Source organism: Hyaena hyaena, unplaced genomic scaffold (assembly GCF_003009895.1).
Source record: "Hyaena hyaena isolate Hyena2069 unplaced genomic scaffold, ASM300989v1 scaffold_92, whole genome shotgun sequence".
In the NCBI taxonomy this organism is placed as follows: Eukaryota; Metazoa; Chordata; class Mammalia; order Carnivora; family Hyaenidae; genus Hyaena; species Hyaena hyaena.
The window spans coordinates 800,442-818,208 of NW_024080723.1; the positions used below are offsets into that span (position 1 = coordinate 800,442).

Below are 17,767 nucleotides of genomic sequence, written 5' to 3' on the forward strand. Positions count from 1 at the left end.
CTGTTGTGTTTTGATGCATTACCTTACTAGGAGCCATGACTAGTAAGATACTGGTACCAGTAAGTGATGACTGGAGAGGTTGGCCTTGAATTGGAAGGAGGAAACATCTTTCTACCTCTGGAGCTTGGCTGTGGGCTTGTGTTTGGAGTTGTGTGGTTGTTAGATCTGCTTCTGCGGTTGGAGTGAGCTGCACTAGGGTGGGAACCAGATAGGCATAAACTCAGAATGGGTCTGGGCCTCCCTGAGTTCAGTGGTAAGCCCATACGGCAGCCAAACCTAGCAGCAGTTAGACACCGTGTTCCTCTCCTGTTATTCCCCAACCTTCAGTTAAGCTTGTCAGTGGTGCAGCCTGGTCTCTGGGGGCCTTAGCGACTTAAGGGAAGACCTGTTTCACAGCTGAGATGACACAACACAGAACAGAGTGAACACTTTCCTCTGAAGTCAAAGAGGTGAGAGCAGCATATGAGGAAGGAAAGGTTTTTTTCTTGGAAGCCAATCACAATCGTGAGAACAGAAACCTGAAGTACAGGGAAGAAGATGAAAATTTTTATTTTAAGTAAGCAGAAATACTCAAAGGAATGAAAAAAAATTAATGCAGTAGTCTCATGGGATCAGGTTATAGTCAGTGATACACACTTGCTTACAGCCCAGGACAATATTGTGTGTTTGTCATGAAAATTCCAAGCTCTTAAGAAAAGGTTGAGTTCGACAAACCCAGTTTAAGATCACACCAAAGAACATACCACCATGGAGACAGATTTGTACACAGTTTGTTAAGATAAAGAATGTACTTATGACATAGTAACTTTGCTCTCAGATATCTGGAAACCTTGGCTATTCTTCCGTGAGAAACCTGGACAATCATTTTGCTTGCCCAATTCGTGGCACTGGCACTATAGGACATCTCGGTATTTTCCCTGAAAGCATTTGGAGACATTCCCTGTGTGTTTCTAACAATGCTCTAACAGCTCATATGAATCTAACAAGCATGAATTTATCTAAATCTTTCTTTATCCTATTTATATTTGTGGACTACGCAACATCTTGAGGATAATGAGTTCCATATGTTTACTACCCACTGTATAAAGTAATGCCATCTTTTATTTATCTTTAAACTACTTTCATAGAATTTCAATGGGTGCCCTTGAGATTTAGCATTCCAGGATTTGAGGATGTTCTCACTCCGGGGCCACTGCAGCTAGCAGACACAGGGCTTTATGCAGAGGAGGAAAAAGCACCCTCTGGCACTCAGTTTAGGAATGGGGGCTCCACCTTTCAGGCAGATGTGGCCATGTTCCAGGCGCATGGTTCAGTGAGCGAAACACGGCTAGATTTCAGGCCCATTGTGGCCCCCGCTCCACCCCCCACTCCTCACTATGCCCTCAGCTAGGTACCCATGCAGCACACGACGGGTACAACGGCATGTAGCAGCCTTGAACCTCACCACACAGATCCTTTAAAGATTTTACAGATTTTGATAGTAAACTCTCTCTGGTTTTGCCTTCCTGACATATCTTAGTCTTCCCATTTGTTCCCAATTTAGAGCTATTGACCCTTCTCTTCTCTGCCTTTCTTGGGGTGTGAGGTTCAGGCTGAGGAGCAGCCCCAGACACTTTCTGCCTTCTCCCTGGGACTCTCAGGGTCCAGTGACAGTCAGCAGGCTGCCGGGCTTTGGGCCGGAGCAGCAAGTCAATAATAAATTCCATTTCCAGGGTTTCAAATGGATAATTCAGAAATGATCATCTCATATATAGTCAGAGTTTAGATTAATTTGCCCCAGACTCTGTCTGCTTGTTGCCCACACAGAGAATTCCCAGGTACTTTTCTATCCATTTCCCAGGCTTGATGAGGTCTCTCTTCATTTTATCTTTGTCAGCTCAGAACTGTACCACCTGTACCTGTCACTCCTCAGATTTCATTCTCTACTTCCTTTCCAAGAACAAGTAATACAGAGACTAGCAATAAGAATAATACAACTTTAAAAAAAAAACACTGAAAATCAGGGGTTTATTTCCCCTCTCCTTTAAAAAAAGGCTTTAGGTTCCTTGCAACCTTTCCTTCAGAGCATCCCCCTCAGGATTTCTTGTAGGGCTGGCTTCGTGGTGACAAATTCTTTCAATTTCTGTTTATTTGGAAAGGTTTTTATCTCTCCTTCTATTTTGAATGACAGGCTTGCTGGATAGAGGATTCTTGGCTGCATATTTTTACTGTTCATCACATTGAAGATCTCTTGCCATTCCTTTCTGGCCTGCCAGGTTTCAGTAGATAGGTCTGTCACCACTCTGATAGGTTTCCCTTTGAATGTTAGGGCCCTTTTCTCCCTAGCTGCTTTCAAAATTCTCTCTTTGTCCTTGTATTTGGCCATTTTCACTATGATATGTCGTGCAGAAGATGTGGTTTATCTATACCATGGAATACTACATGGCAATGAGAAACAATGAAATCTGGCCATGTGTAGCAACATGGATGGACCTTGAGGGTGTTATGCTGAGCGAAATAAGTCAGGCAGAGAAGGACAAATATCATATGTGTGCACGTATAGGAGGATTAGGAGGAACTGGACGGAGGAACAAGGGGGAGAAGAAGGGCGGAAATGGTGGGGGAAAGGGACTGAGGCAAACCATGAGAGACTCTTGAATGCTGACAAAAACTGAGGACTGATGGATGTGGGGGGGAGGGGGGATGGGCATGGAGGAGGGCACTTTGGGGATGAGCACTGAGTGTTATGTAGAAACTAATTTGACAATAAACTATTTGTAAAAAAAAAAAAGGCTTTAGGGTTTTCCTCTACTCATCTACCCCAGTGCCTGATACTTGGTTGGTACTCAGTGAGAGAATAAATGACTAGATTGCCCTTAAAGTCAGTTTTGTTTTGTTTCCATGTGTTGCTGTGTAGAAGCAGCCTCTGTTGTACACATTTGCAAGGCCCTCATTCTCCTTGTTCTCCTCAGTGAACTTTCGAACTGTAGTGATGCAGGGGTTGCATAATAGATCCTTCTAGTATGTTGGATACTGCACTCAGGTCATCCAGTGAAATTTAATTGTTCAGCTTTCTTTCATCCCAAGTCTTTGTTCCCATATTTAACATATACTGGGGTGCCTGGGTAGCTCAGTCAGTTAAGTGTCCAAATCTTAATTTCAGTTCAGGTCATGATCTCACAGTTTGTGGGTTAGAGCCCTGCATCAGGCTCTGTGCTGATGGTGTGGAGTCTGCTTGGGATTCTCTCTCCCTCCCTCTCTGCCCCTCCCCCATTCACATTCTCCTTCTCTCTCTCTCGAAGTAAATAAACATTTAAAAAATATATCAAGTATTTCTGAAACTAACATTTCCATTTCAATTTTATATCTAGATAATATAGTGACATATTTTCCCCACTTCTATCATAGAAAGAGTTTACTGGGGGAGAAAAGTTCTATACAAACCTCATCTAATAAAGGTTTTTATCCTATGTACTTTTCAATGGAGAATTCTGCTATTTTCAAATTACTTAACTAAAAAATTTAAAAATTAATGTAAAAAATTGTGAACACATAGAGTCAATAGTAAAAGGAACTCCATCATATACCCATCACCCTGTTTCAATAGTTTTTAGGAGTTCTTGAATTTAACCTTGGTTTGTTTGCTTTAATTTTTTTAATGTTTATTTACTATTGAGAGACAGAGACAGAGACAGAGACAGAGAGAGAATAGGGGAAGGGCAGAAAGAGGGGGATATACAGAATCTGAAGCAGGCTCCAGGCTCCGAGCTGTCAGCACAGAGCCCGATGCAGGGCTTGAACTCATGAACTGTAAGACCATGATCTGAGCCAAAGTCGGATGCTCAACTGACTGAGCCACCCAGGTGCCCCTGTTTGTTTTTTTTTTTAACATGCCTTGACTTCTATTGTCCCTTCTACTCCTGAAATTCTCCTGTTCTTCTTCCTGTTGTGGGGATTTTTATTTTAACCTCTGGTGGCAGGTTGAAAATTTATTTATGTAATCATAAGCTCCCAACATCTCCATCTGTATTATCCACAGAATGACATAAGCTGTGGACTTCCTAATCACAGGCTGTATGAGTGCCATTCCCGTACAGTTTGCTACTGGATACTTGTCAATCATATTTCTGTGAGCAAAGCACTGACTTGCCCTTTGTTGATTTAAAGGATGTTTATGTGACAAAGAGCCTTGAAAGTGAGAGGGAGCAGGACTACTCACTGACCATTACAGAAAGATTCTGGGCTCAGGGTTCATCTCCTGTAACACAGCTATGCACAGGCTGATGTCACGTGGCATATTCAAAATATGTAAAATATGCAAAAATGCCAATGCTCTGTCTGTTGCTTTTGCTGTAATTAACTCCTTCATCTCTGACCTAGGAATCTTGGGTATTTTCCTAGCATCCATGAAACTATGGCATGTTAACTAACCTATTGGTTTGCAAGTCAAGTCAGGTAAATGTCAGACCCTTCACAGTTCTTAACAGTTTCAGCAGTGATGGTGGGGTGCTGCTATAAAAGACACCGCTTTCCGGAAGAGAGTGGATGAGTGCTTCACAGACCAATTAATGGGATTTGAGGGAAGTCCGTGGGAATCCCTAGTGAATAGACTACATTCTAGGAAATAGATGTCTATTTGTTTTACTTTGTTGCCTGATAATGACCAGAATTACAAAGGTGGTTCCAGGCTGAATATCAGGAAGTAGTTTTAGAAAGAGTTGCCTGACTAGTACCTTGATTGTGGCTACCTGTCCTCTGAATGGGGGAACTTCCTTAACAACTGAGGGATTAACCTCCATCTGCCCCACTGTAACAGCCAGTGCTAAGATTTATTCTGGGTTGGCAGAAGGTTCCACCCCCCCCCATTCAGACAAGTCACACAGACACATCCACAAAGAGCATGAAAGGAAGGAAATTTGCTACCAGACTGGACAAAAGCCAGATGGGTCATTAGAGCTTTGACTGGTCACTTGGGGATGAGGGGGTGGGGTTTGTAACAATTATCAAGGAAGAATGCAACAGCTGTGCTTTCTTATAGCTCCTGCAATCTATAATGCTAACTTTAGATCCATCAGGAGATGACATAAAAGGTCTCAGAATTTTTTTTAAAAAAAATTTAAATGTTTATTTATTTTGAGAGAGAGAGAGAGAGAGGCAGAGACGGAGCGTGAGCAGGGGAGGGACAGAGAGAGAGGGAGACACAGAATCTGAAGCAGGCTCAAGGCTCTGAGTTGTCAGCACAGAGCCCGACATGGGGCCTGAACTCATGAACTGTGAGATCAAAACCTGGGCTGAAGTCGGCTGCTTAACTGACTGAGCCACCCAAGTGCCCCCAGAATTTCTTTTGCAGTGGATTCTGACTACTATAATGGAACACTGGCCTTCTTCAGGAGATTTTTCTGAGACAGAAAAAGTCTTGTGGAAAAACATTTATGAGGCACTGACTAAGGTTCAGGCTCTTACTTCTCTGGATTGGGCTTATAACGTTAATAAATAAGAAAGAGAAAATGATCTCTCTCTACCCTCTCTGACCTCAACCACATTAAGGAGAAACCATTCGAAGTGGGGGCTGATGTTTCCCTTCCTATCCCCAAGGAGGATTAAAGGCCACACACACCCATTTCAGTAAGTTGGGGAGTCCTGGAGTGAAATAAAACTTTTATGGCTCTGTTGGTACACAAGTCACTATTCTACCTGCATGCGTGGAAGGAAAAGGCATGCAGATTCACCTAACGGAGTTTGGACAAGGTTCATAGCAGAGAAAGGAAGTTAGCCTGGCTTTGTGGGTGCTGTCTTTTGAGCCAATTCAATGTACTGTTCTTGCTGCTTCTACATCTTAATGTCAATGGAATTGATGCTTATACTTCTCTGTTCCATAAGTACCAGAGAGGATTCTCCTCAGTTGAGAAGAATTGCATGTGGAGAATGTTGATAGGACACAAACATTTTTAGCGATGCCCAGGGCATTTAAGTCCCCCCAGAGGGGCACCAAAAGCATACTGGAGCCTTGCTGTGCAAATGAGACTAATCTTGACCTTCAAGTGCCAGTGGTAAGATGTGCCGTTAGTGTGTAAAATGGCATCAGCAGCACTCACAATGTCTGGCACAGTTGGTGTAATGGGAGCAACAACTGAATTGGTTGCCAGGATGCATGTATTTAGTGAGCTCCTCTATCCTCTAATGTCCAAAGCTTTCCTTATGTGATGTCCTGTCAATTGCCAAGTCAGGAGCTTCAATTCAACCACTGTGACTATAGTATTATCATATACCTATTATCAGAGGTGGACGATAAACCCTGAAAAAATTCAGGGGCCTGCTGACCAAGTAGTTTCTTGAAGCCATGTGGGTGGATTCACAACATTCAAGCTTTCTGTCAGTCAAGAGAAAACTGCCATCTCTTTGACAACCTGCCACCAAAAGGATGCCCGTGTTGGATACTTTGTGCCCTGGAGACAGCAGGTGCCTCATTTGGGGATTCGATTCGGCTCTTCAGATGGGCTCACTTGCAAATCAACATCCTTTGAGTGGGGCCCAAATGACTAGGCTGCATTGGAAGCTGTCCAGAAAGTTACAGCACACTATCACTTCGAAACTCATAACTTTAAAAAAATTTTTTTAAATGTTTTTTTTATTTCTAGGAGAGAGAGAGAGAGAGAGAGACAGCATGAGCAGGGGAGGGTCAGAGAGAGAGGGAGTCATAGACTGAAACAGGCTCCAGGCTCTGAGCTGGCAGTCAGCACAGAGCCCGACGCGGGGCTCGAACCCACGAACAGCGAGATCATGACCTAAGCGAAAGTCGGACGTTTAACCGACTAAGCCACCCAGGCGCCCCCGAAACTCATAACTTTAAAGACACCTCTCAGCCAGAGGTCTCTATGATTGGTGATTTTGTTGATTAGGACCTCTAGCAAAGGGAAGCAGCCTTCACCCAGAGATGCCCCTTTAGGGTTTTAGATGCATTACCTTCATGACACAACGATCGGGAAAACTCCTTTTGACAAATACCCATCAGCTTGCTAAAACTGAACACCGACCCACTGAAGCCTTACGACTCTCTGATGAGGTATTCCTATTTTTGGGCGAGTCAGCTCAGATTCAGGCCCAACAAGCTGCACTTGTCAAGTGAAAAGAGTATATTCAAGAGCACAGCCAGCTTGGCCTCAGCAGCTCTAGGCTTTACATGTAACAGCGGTACCTATTCTTTTGGGGGAACCTGTTCCCCACTATGCCAACAAGAGCAAAGTCGCTAGCTCTACAGGGCCCTTAATTCACAGCAGTTTCCCCAAATGCCTGGGCCTGATTATTCCAATAAGCTGAAACCTGGTGTAATTTCCAGGACTGCTATGGGTGTCCAAGTTCAGTGCCAGTGATGCAAACCCAAAATAAGTGAAGTTGCTCTAGTCGTTGGGCTGAACTCAAGGCTGTTCTCATAGGTCTAGACAGTACTATCCTTGAAGAACTTTGCTATATATGTATAATTTTTTACTGACTCTTGGGCTGTTGTCAATGGTCTAGCTATTTGATCTGCTGTTTGGAAACTAAAGACTGACAGGGGCACCTGGGTGGCTCAGTCGGTTAAGCATTTGACTTAGGCTCAGGTCATGATCTCACGGTTTGTGGGTTTGAGCCCCACATCAGGCTCTGTGCTGACAGCTAGCTCAGAGCCTGGAGCCTGTTTCAGATTCTGTTATCTCTTTCTCTCTCTGACCCTCCCCTGCTCACACTGTCTCTCTCTCAGAAATAAATAAAACATTTAAAAATTAAAAAAAAAGAAACTAAAGACTGACAGATTAAAGGCACCCCTCTTTGGGGCTATAAACTGTGGGAATAAACTGTGGCTACTGATAGAACTGTCTGGATTACACCCAGGCTAAAAGTCTGTTCTCTGTGAGACTGACTAGACTCAAGTTGCTGACTAAGCCTGTACTGCCCAGATTTCTACCATCCCTGCCTGGATCCATCCCCATAGGAGACATGGAAACACATCTACCATCATAGACTGGGCATAAAGTGAAGGCCTCTATGTTTCTGATGCAGAGGCTATATCTTGCTATGCCAGACTTGGAGCTCCTGCCAAAAGCTGACTCATTTGTCTTGTAATGAGGGAGGACACATCACCTGGGGCATCGACTCCACCCACTCCTGGTAGACTGACTACATTTCACCTTTCATTCCCTGTCAGGGCCACCCACAGAACCTCACTTCTATTGATACTTTTTCAGGTGATGGTGTTTCTGTTCTAGCCTGGTCAACCAATTCTAGCCATACTGCTGGTACCCTTGAAACTAATCCATGTCAATTTTTTGGCTGTCTGGACCATTTGCAGTCTGACAGAGGTGTGCCTTCTATCACAAGCCACTCAACGATTTGCTGGTAGTCAAGGCATTTGATGGACTTTCCATACTCCCTGCTTTCCTGCATCTGGTATTTGCAGGATACCATCTTGCATCCTGAGCACTGGAATGGCCTCCTCAGTAAGTGGCTCAATATCACCTCCAACTCTACCTCCCTCATCTCCTCCTGCTTCACACACATTAGTAAGACAATTTGATCACTGAATGCAACTCTCCCCAGAGGGGAATAATTTTCTCTCAGCTGCTTCCTGGGTAATGATTAGGCTGCAGGGGGTAGGATGTTATACAGTCCTAACTAGAAGATTCAAGACTCTACTCTTGCCATTCCCAGTTAAGATACTTTTACTTTTCTGCTAATGGAAACCTTAGGCTAGCCTGGTTGGTTCACCTCCTATTGCTGTAAATAATAAACTGTCTTTTGTCTCTGATTTCTTATTTTCTTATTTCTTCTGCTAGAATAAATGAAATTATAATAGGCTAACTTGTTAGCTTGCAAGTAGGGTATAATATCAGACTTTTCATGGTCCTTGACACTATCCCACACTGAACACAGTCTGGATTGTAAACCTACACTCACAGCATACAGCTCTAAAGAAATGATGCTTTTCGCCTTTCTGCCTAGTGTTGTCAAACTGATAGCAATAACTCTGTTACATGCGCTTATGAACTCAGCACAATTATGCTAAGAGCGTTTTGACAAAAAATGGAAATGAGTAGGATTCAGGCACTATTTGTTTCTTTTGTATTACCATGCAGAACAAGAACCTGTGTATTTTCTTTGCAAGATGCCATCATACTTATAGGGTCCAGGGTGTGATTATCTATATGAGAGTGTGCTTCTTAATGACCTTTCCTCCACGGTAACAATGTGCACAACAGACTCTCATTACAGTACAGATTGTATGCAGCTCAAATCAGGGTTGCCTAATTGAAACTTTAATATCGTTGCTGATAGCCATGGATATGTTCAAAGAACTTGTTGTGAAAGCTCCTCGTATGTTTACTAGTATGATTCACCTCCATGCTGTGAGATTACAGTTCAGGAGCTTCCTGATATAGTAGGGATAATGTTAGCTTGCACTGTGGGAGCATGTGTGCATGCGTGCATGTGCGTCCATATATGCCACCCTTCAGAACATATTAATTCCTCAAACCCAGAAAAAGTGAAAGAGCTGTTTTCCCACTTGCTAAGAAAAGCTTCTACAGTTATCATAAAGCACAATCTCAGAAGGTCTTTGTTTATATTTGTCAGCGTGTGACAGTTCCAACACACAGTGCTTCCCATGTTTTCACACGTGTGTGTGATAGCTGATTGTCATGGAAACCTCATGAAGCTAGGGGCCTGGAGACTGAAGATGGCTCAAAGATAGCCCTGGAAATGATCATGGGTAACTGGACATTGGGGAATGTGTGGATGATTAAATAAACACTTACTGAATATTTGAATTCTTGGACTCTACTATCTGCAGGTATTGTAGGAGACACTAAGAAAACACAGATGCTAAAACGTTTGCCCATGAAAGGCTGTCAGTCTAGTGGAGGCACCATGAAAAGGCCTGTAAACCAATAACTACTCTTACATATGAATGTGCATACAAGATATTAAATAGGAATACAGAGGCAGAAAGGATTAATTCTGCCTGGGAGTAAAAGGGAAAATTTAGAGTGGAAAGTGATTTTGAGGTCTAGTACTGTGAAAGTATTGCATATAATCTTGTATTCTGTGCACCATGAGGCTTATACCTCCTCAGAGGTGCAGGCAGGAATGTGAGCCCTGGAGTCACACAGCCCAGGTGGATACCTGTCAAATCTGGTCTCTATATTATTTATTTAAAACAGGAATGTTATATCACCATACTGAATTATAAGGATCAGAGGAAATAACTAACTTGGGAACACTGGGGTGGCTCAATTTAACTCTTGATTTAACTCAAGCATTTAACTCTTGATCTCAGCCAAGGTCTTGATCACAGGGTTGTGAGTACAAGCCCCACATTGGGCTCCACGCTGGGCATGAGGCCTACTTTTAAAAAGGGGCAGGGGGCTGGGGCACCTGGGTAGCTCAATTGGTTAAGTGCTGGACTTTGGCTCAGGTCATGATCTCGCAGTTCATGAGTTCGAGCCCCATGTCAGGCTCTGTGCTGACAACTCAGAGCCTGGATCCTGCTTCAGATTCTTTGTCTACCCCTCCCCTGCTCACTCTCTCTCTCTCTCTCTCTCAAAAATGAAAACATTTAAAAAAAAAAAAGGGTGGGGGTGCGTCTGGGTGGCTCAGCTGGTCAAGTGCCCCTCCGACTTGGGCTCAGGTCATGATCTCAGCAGCCCATGGGTTTCAGCCCTGCATTGGGCTCTGTGTTGACTAACAGCTCAGAGCCTGGAGTCTGCTTTGGATTCCATGTCTCACCCTCTCTCTCTGCCACTCCCCTGCTCACACTCTGTTTTTCTCTCTCTCTCTCTGTCTCTCTCTCTCAAAAATAAATATTTTTTAAAGAAAGGGAATGTCCAATCTAATGTGAACACATGGTAAGTGTTCCATACATGTTAGTCCCCCTTCCCTCTTACCATTCACCCCTTAATCCTTGTATTAAGTGATGTAGAAAAGCCAAATTACCAGTTTATTGGGAGTCATCATTTGGTTATTCTTTCAGGGATTTGCAGCAGAGTCCAGAGTATTTTGTAGTTTGAAAGCCAAATAATTGAGTGAGTATAAGAAGAGGAGAAACAGCAACAATGACAATCCTTTTTGCTGGTTACTTTTTACGTAATTCTCTTTTTTAATTTTTGAAAAATCTTGTAAGGGAGGTCATGTTTTCCCCATATTGGAGAGTTTTCTTACCTACTATAAGATTTAGTATTACTTAATTCATTTTGTTTTTTTTTTAATTAGTAAGGGTCCCAAATTCAGGTACATTGCAAACAGATGAGAATAGTTGGCTACTGCCACCCAGTACTGATGGAAGAAGGCCTGTGTATACATGTGCTCAATTAACTGAGAGCTTGGTATATTTTCTATATGCATATAGTACACACATGCTTCTTCATTAAGAGTAAATGTAAAATTTCTTTATTTATTTTAAGTCTATTTATTTATTTTTAGAGTGGGGTGGGGCAGAGAGAGAGAGGGAGAGAGAGAATCCCAAGCAGGCTCTGCACTCTCAACATGGAGTCTGACATGGGGGTTGAACTCACGAACCATGAGTTGGGCCAGACTTGAACTCCCAAACCATGACCTGGGCCAAAATCAAGAGTCAGGTGCTTAACTGGCTGAGCCACCTAGGTGCCCCTAAAGTTTCTTTAAAATAATGGGTAAAGAAAATAAATTTATACTATGTTTTGCTTTCTTTTTTTATTAGCATATCACAATCTTAAAGTTATATAGAGTTCATGACTGGAATGTTCCTTTATCTCTCACCCTGAATCTTAGCTGGAAGTCAGATCTCTCCCAAGGGTTGGGTATGGCTCTAGGGCTTTTGTGTAGATTTACAGTATCAAAATAATTTTTCTCCCAGTCAGTTATGCTTTCTTCCTATATCAGACAAGGGGGCACTGAAAAGAAGACATTAGCTTGTCTTTTTAAAACCTCTGATCAACTCCAAGACATCTCGCCCTAGTTTCTCTGCTACCAATGCTTCTTTTGGCTTCCCCAAAGCTCCTCATATTACTTAGGGTATGAAATAAGTAGTTCTAACCAAAAGGCTCTAAAATACAGCATAGTTCTAAAAAGAAAGTTTGTTTTTCTCATGTGATATAGACTAAAGCAGAGCACTGAGGCCAGCCAGAGAGCTGTTCCATGAGGTCATTCAAGGAAGTCTGTCTCTCCATCTTGTTGCTCTACCATGCCCTGGGGTCACATTCTCATGCCCTGGGCTTAAAGATGGTTGATCCATGTCTGAGTTTCAGCCAGAGAGAAGAGTAAAGAAAGTCTTACCAAGTGGCTGTGTCCTTAAGGAGATAATTTAGATAGTGCACACATTAGTTCATTTCTCAATGGCCTGAATTTAGTCACAATGTCACTCCTAATAGCAAGGAAAGCTCAGAAATGTAGTTTATAACCTAATGGTCATGAGTCTAGCTAGAAATCAAGGAGCTCTATGACAAAAACAGGAGGAAGGACACTGAGAGACAACAACCTCATGCACACTCCATAAGATAAAAGTTGGAAGAGATGAGTAGCTATGTAACAGAAGAACGGAGCCTCCCCCATGTCTACCCCTTTTTGGGGGGTCCCCAATCAGGAAGCATTCTTCCATTTTAAAGTGTTTAGGACCCCCCCCCCCCCCATCGTCTGTGGCAGCTCCTAGCCGCATCCTCCACAGGAAGCACCCTGACCGGCCTCCCTGCCTCTACCCTTGCCTCCTGCAAATCCACTGTTAATGCAAGTCAGCAGAATATCTAACAGTTGCAAACTAGACAACATCACTTCTCTACTTAGAACTCACCACAAACCTCTCCTCGCAATGACCATCAAATCTAAGTTCTGAACTGCGGCCTGGAAGACTGCCCCCCGTCTTCTGCCTGCTCCCTTCCTTCTCTGTACGCTGCCACTGTCTTTTTGTTGTTCCTCCTTGAATATACTACACTTGTCCTCATCTTGGCTCTTTCCCTTTTGCTAGTCCTTCTGCTCAAGAGACCGTATCTTCACAAAGTTGTCTCCTTCTAACATTCAGGCTTCAACCCCCAATTGACCACTTTAGTGAGGTGGTCCATGAACATTCCAGCAAAAGCTCCCCAACCTCTCTGTCACCATCGGTGACATTACTCAAAATATTTCCTTCATAACATGCATCACAGCCACTATTATTTATTATTGACTTACATGTTTATAGTATATAAGCTCCTGGATATAGGACACCGTCTATTCACCACGGTGCACAGCTGCCAGCAGGCACTACGGCTCTATGAACAGCTAGCAGGCGGTCTGTAATTATCTGTTAGCTGACAGGCTTGATCTTTGTAAAACAGTAAAACTATTTATCTAATAGCTATTAGCACAGGTCCTTGAACAGTGTATGTATTCGTAACTTTTTATTAAATGAATAGAACTAGCTACAATCCAGTGCTTCAGAGAGACAAGGAGTGCCATGTGAAAGGCTTTACATAAATATTTTGTTTTTAGTTAATACTTTCCTAAACATTACAGAATTCGATAAGTGTTATAGAATACATAGGTCAGCATAAAGGAAAGTCTTACCACTGAAAGAAAATCATTGTTAACATTTTGGTAAATACTAGACTTTCTTCCCATATGCTCACACTCATACAATTTTAAAAATTGCTGTTATACCATATACAGGCATACCTTGTTTTTCGCTTTATTGCACTTCTCAGATACTACATTTTTGTGTTAAAAATTTTTTTTAATGTTTATTCATTTTTGAGAGAGACACACACACACAGAGCAAGCGAGGGAGGAGTAGAGAGAGAGGGAGACACAGAATCCGAAAGCAGGCTCTAGGCTCTGAGCTGTCAGCACAGAGCCTGACATGGGGCTCAAACTCACAAGCTGTGAGATCATGACCTGAGCTGAAGTCAGACGCTTAACCCACTGAGACACCCAGGTGCCCCTCCTCAGATGTTACATTTTTCAGAAATTGAAGGTTTGCTGCAACCCTGCACTGGGCAAGTCTATTGGCACTATTTTCCCAATAGCATTTGTTCACTTAGTGTCCATGTCACATCTTGGTAACTCCTGCAATATTTCACACTGTTTCTTTTTTTTCTTTTTTTAAAATTTTTTACAAATAGTTTATTGTCAAGTTGGTTTCCATATAACACCCAGTGCTCATCCCCACAAGTGCCCTCCTCCATGCACATCTCCCCCCTCCCCCCCACACCCATCAGTCTTTTTCATTAAATATAACAAAACTGGTGATCTGTGACCAGTGATCTTTGATGTTACTATTGTAATTGTTTCTGGGCACCACAAACCATGCCCATATAATGATGAACTTAATTGATGAATGCTGTGTGTATTCTGACTGTTCCACTGACCAGCTATTCTCTCCCTCTCCTCAGCGACCCCCAATCCCCAAGACACAAAAATATTGAAATTAGGCCAGTGAATAACCCTATAATGGCCTCTAAATGTTTAATTGAAAAGAAGAGTTGCAAGTGTCTCACTTTAAATCAAAATCTAGAAATGATTAACCTTAGTGAGGAAGTCACATCAAAAGCTGAGCCAGGCTGAGAGCCAGGCTTCTTGTGTCAGTTCCCCAAGCTGTGAATGCAAAGGAAAAGATCTTGAAGGAAATTAAAAGTGCTACTCCAGTGAACACACAGATGATAAGAAAGTGAAACAGCTTCATTGTTCGTATGGAGAAAGTTTTAGTGGTCTAGATGGAAAGAAGATCAAACCAGCCACAACATTCCCTTAAGCAAAACCTAATCCAGAGCAGGGCCCTTACTCTCTTCAAGTCTGTGAAGGCTGAGAGAAGTGAGAGGATACAGAAGAAAAGTGTGAAGCTAGCAGAGACTGGTTCATGTGGTTTAAGGGAAGAAGCTGATTCCATAACATAAAAGTGCAAGTGAAGCAGTAAGTGCTAATTGTTGAAGCTGCAGCAAGTTATCCAGAAGATCTAGCTGAGATAATTGATGAAGGTGGTTACACTAAGTGATAGATTTTCTGTGTAAATAAAACAGCCTTATATTGGAAGAAGATTCCATCTAGGACTTTAATGGCTAGAGAGAAGCCAACGGCTGGCTTCAAAGCTTCAAAAGACAGGTTGACTCTCTTGTTAGGGGCTAATGCAGCTGGTGACTTTAAGTTGAAGCCAATGCTCATTGACCATTCTAAAAATCGTAGGGTCCTTAAGAGTCATGTTAAATCTACTTCTATACTCTATAAATGAAACAACAAAGCCTGGACAGCACATCTGTTTATAACATAATATACTGAATATTTTAAGGCTACTGTTGAGAAAAACAACTCAGAAGAAAAAAATCATTTCCAAATAATTCTGCTCATTGACAATGCACCTGCTCACCCAAAAGCCCTGATGGAGATGTACGGTGAGATTAATGCTTTCATGCTCACTAACACAACATCCATTCTGCAGCCCATGGATCAAGGAGTAATTTCAACTTTCAAGTCTTAGTATTTAAGAAATATATTTCATAAGGTTATAGGTGCCTTAGATAGTAACTTCTCTGTTGGACCTGGGCAGAATAAATTGAAAACTTTCTGGAAAGGATTCATCATTCTAGATGCCAGTAAGAACATTCATTATTTATGGGAGAAGTCAAAATATCAACATTCACATGAGTTTGGAAGAAGTTGATTCCAACCCACATGGATGACCTTGAGGGAGTCAAGACTTCAGTTGAGGAAGTAACTGCAGATGTGGTGGAAATATCAAGAGAACTAGCATTAGAAGTGGAGCCTGAAGATGTTGCTGAAGTGCTGGCAATCTCATGATGAAACTTTAATGGATGAGGAATTCCTTCTTACAGATGAGCAAAGAAAGTAGTGTCTTTAGATGAAATAGACTCCTGATGAAGATGCTATAAAGATAGTTGAAATGGCAATAAAAGATTTAGAATCCTCCATAAACTTACTTGATAAAGTAGGATTTGAGCAGCAGTAGGGTTTGAGAGGAATAACTCCAATTTGGAAGAAGTTCTACTGTGGGTAAAATGCTACGGCATCACATGCTACAGAGAAATTATTCATGAAAGAAAGAGTCAATCAATGCAACAAACTTCACTGTTGTCTCATTTTTAAAAATTTTCATAGTTACCCCAACCTTCAGCAACCACTATCTGGATCAACAGCCGTCAACATCCAGGCAAGAACTTCCAACAAAAAAAAAAAAAAAAAAAGGACCCACTGAAGGCACAGATGACAGAATAGGTAGCATTTTCTAGCAATAAAATATTTTTAAATTACATACAATTTTTTAAGACATACTGCTATTGCACACTTAAGAGACTATAGTATAGTGTAAACATAACTTGCATATATGCTGGGAACCCAAAAAATTCATATGACTTGCTTTTTTTTTTTTTTTTTTAATGTTTTTTTTTTTTTATTTATTTCTAGGAGAGAGAGAGACAGCGTGAGCAGGGGAGGGTCAGAGAGAGAGAGGGAGTCACAGACTGAAACAGGCTCCAGGCTCTGAGCTGGCAGTCAGCACAGAGCCCGACGCGGGGCCCGAACCCACGAACCGCGAGATCATGACCTAAGTGAAAGTCGGACGCTTAACCGACTAAGCCACCCAGGCGCCCCTCATATGACTTGCTTTATTGCAATATTTGCTTCATTGAAGTGATCTGGAACCAAACTCACATGTATGCCTAGATGCAGTTTATTTGTTTTTACCTATGAGATGTATTTATTTTATTTTTGTTTTTTTATTTGAGCACAATTACATACAGTGTTATATTAGTTTCAGGTATACAACGTAATGATTCAACAAGTCTATACATTTATCATCATGTGTTCATCAAGGTAAGTGTACTCTTAATACCCTTTATCTATTTCACCCATCTTCCTACCCACCTCCCCTGTGGCAACCACCAATTTTTTCTTTGCATTTAATAATCTAGGTTGTTTTGTTTTATTTTGTGTCTGCCTATATGCATTTTAAATAGACACCTTGCCAAGCATACTCACAAGGAGTGTTTAATTATTTGATTGATTAATTTTACATCAAACAGGTAATGTACTAAGGTCGTAACAAAGTTCGACAGAGATCCATGTCACACAAGAGCGTGAAGATCCAACCAAAGTTCCAAAATAATGCTTATTTGAAAGTATGAGTATGAACATTAAGATTACATTGTGTGCTTTAGTTATATATTTCAGGTGGTGATTAGAGAAAGCACAGAATACGGTTTGCACGACACATCTCTTAGCTGGCAGACCCACGCTCCATGCTAGGGGCTGTCTGCAGGGTATGGAAAAAAACAATTCTCTAGAAAAGTTTGTCAAGTCTGAGATGCTGCTTATTTTTATTTAGCTCTAACTCTTCTTCCTTTCCACAGAAGAGCATTGATTGCTTGTGCTTTCATCTTTCCTAGCAAAAGATGGTAAAATATCAACAGAAGAAAACTATCAAGATTTATTTTTACCTTTACCATAAACAAGTATGTAACGCAAACTCCCATGATGGAGCTGTACAGTTATGGCTATGCTATCAAAATATCAGGGGTGCTGTCTTTCCGGGAGCTGAGGGAAAACAACTAGCTTTGGAAACTTGGTACACAAAAGTATATGAATATACAAATGAGATTTATAGATCCAGATATACCCATCTACCCATATGTATATATAGTTGGCATCAAGTCACTAAGCATAAAGATGCAGTGGGTGTTTACAACTTTTTTTTAAAAGGCATTATTTGCATTAAAAATGGTTTCTAATTTTCAAAATAGTCTGTGTGGAGTTGGAAAATTTGGGTGAAAATATAAGAGTGGGGTAAGAAAAGTACTGGACA

General features: G+C 41.8%; 1 pseudogene; it reads right to left on the reverse strand.

Annotated features, from left to right (window-relative positions):
- Positions 1-16,978: 16,978 nt before the first annotated feature.
- On the reverse strand, positions 16,979-17,088 carry LOC120233479 (annotated as a pseudogene).
- Positions 17,089-17,767: the final 679 nt, after the last annotated feature.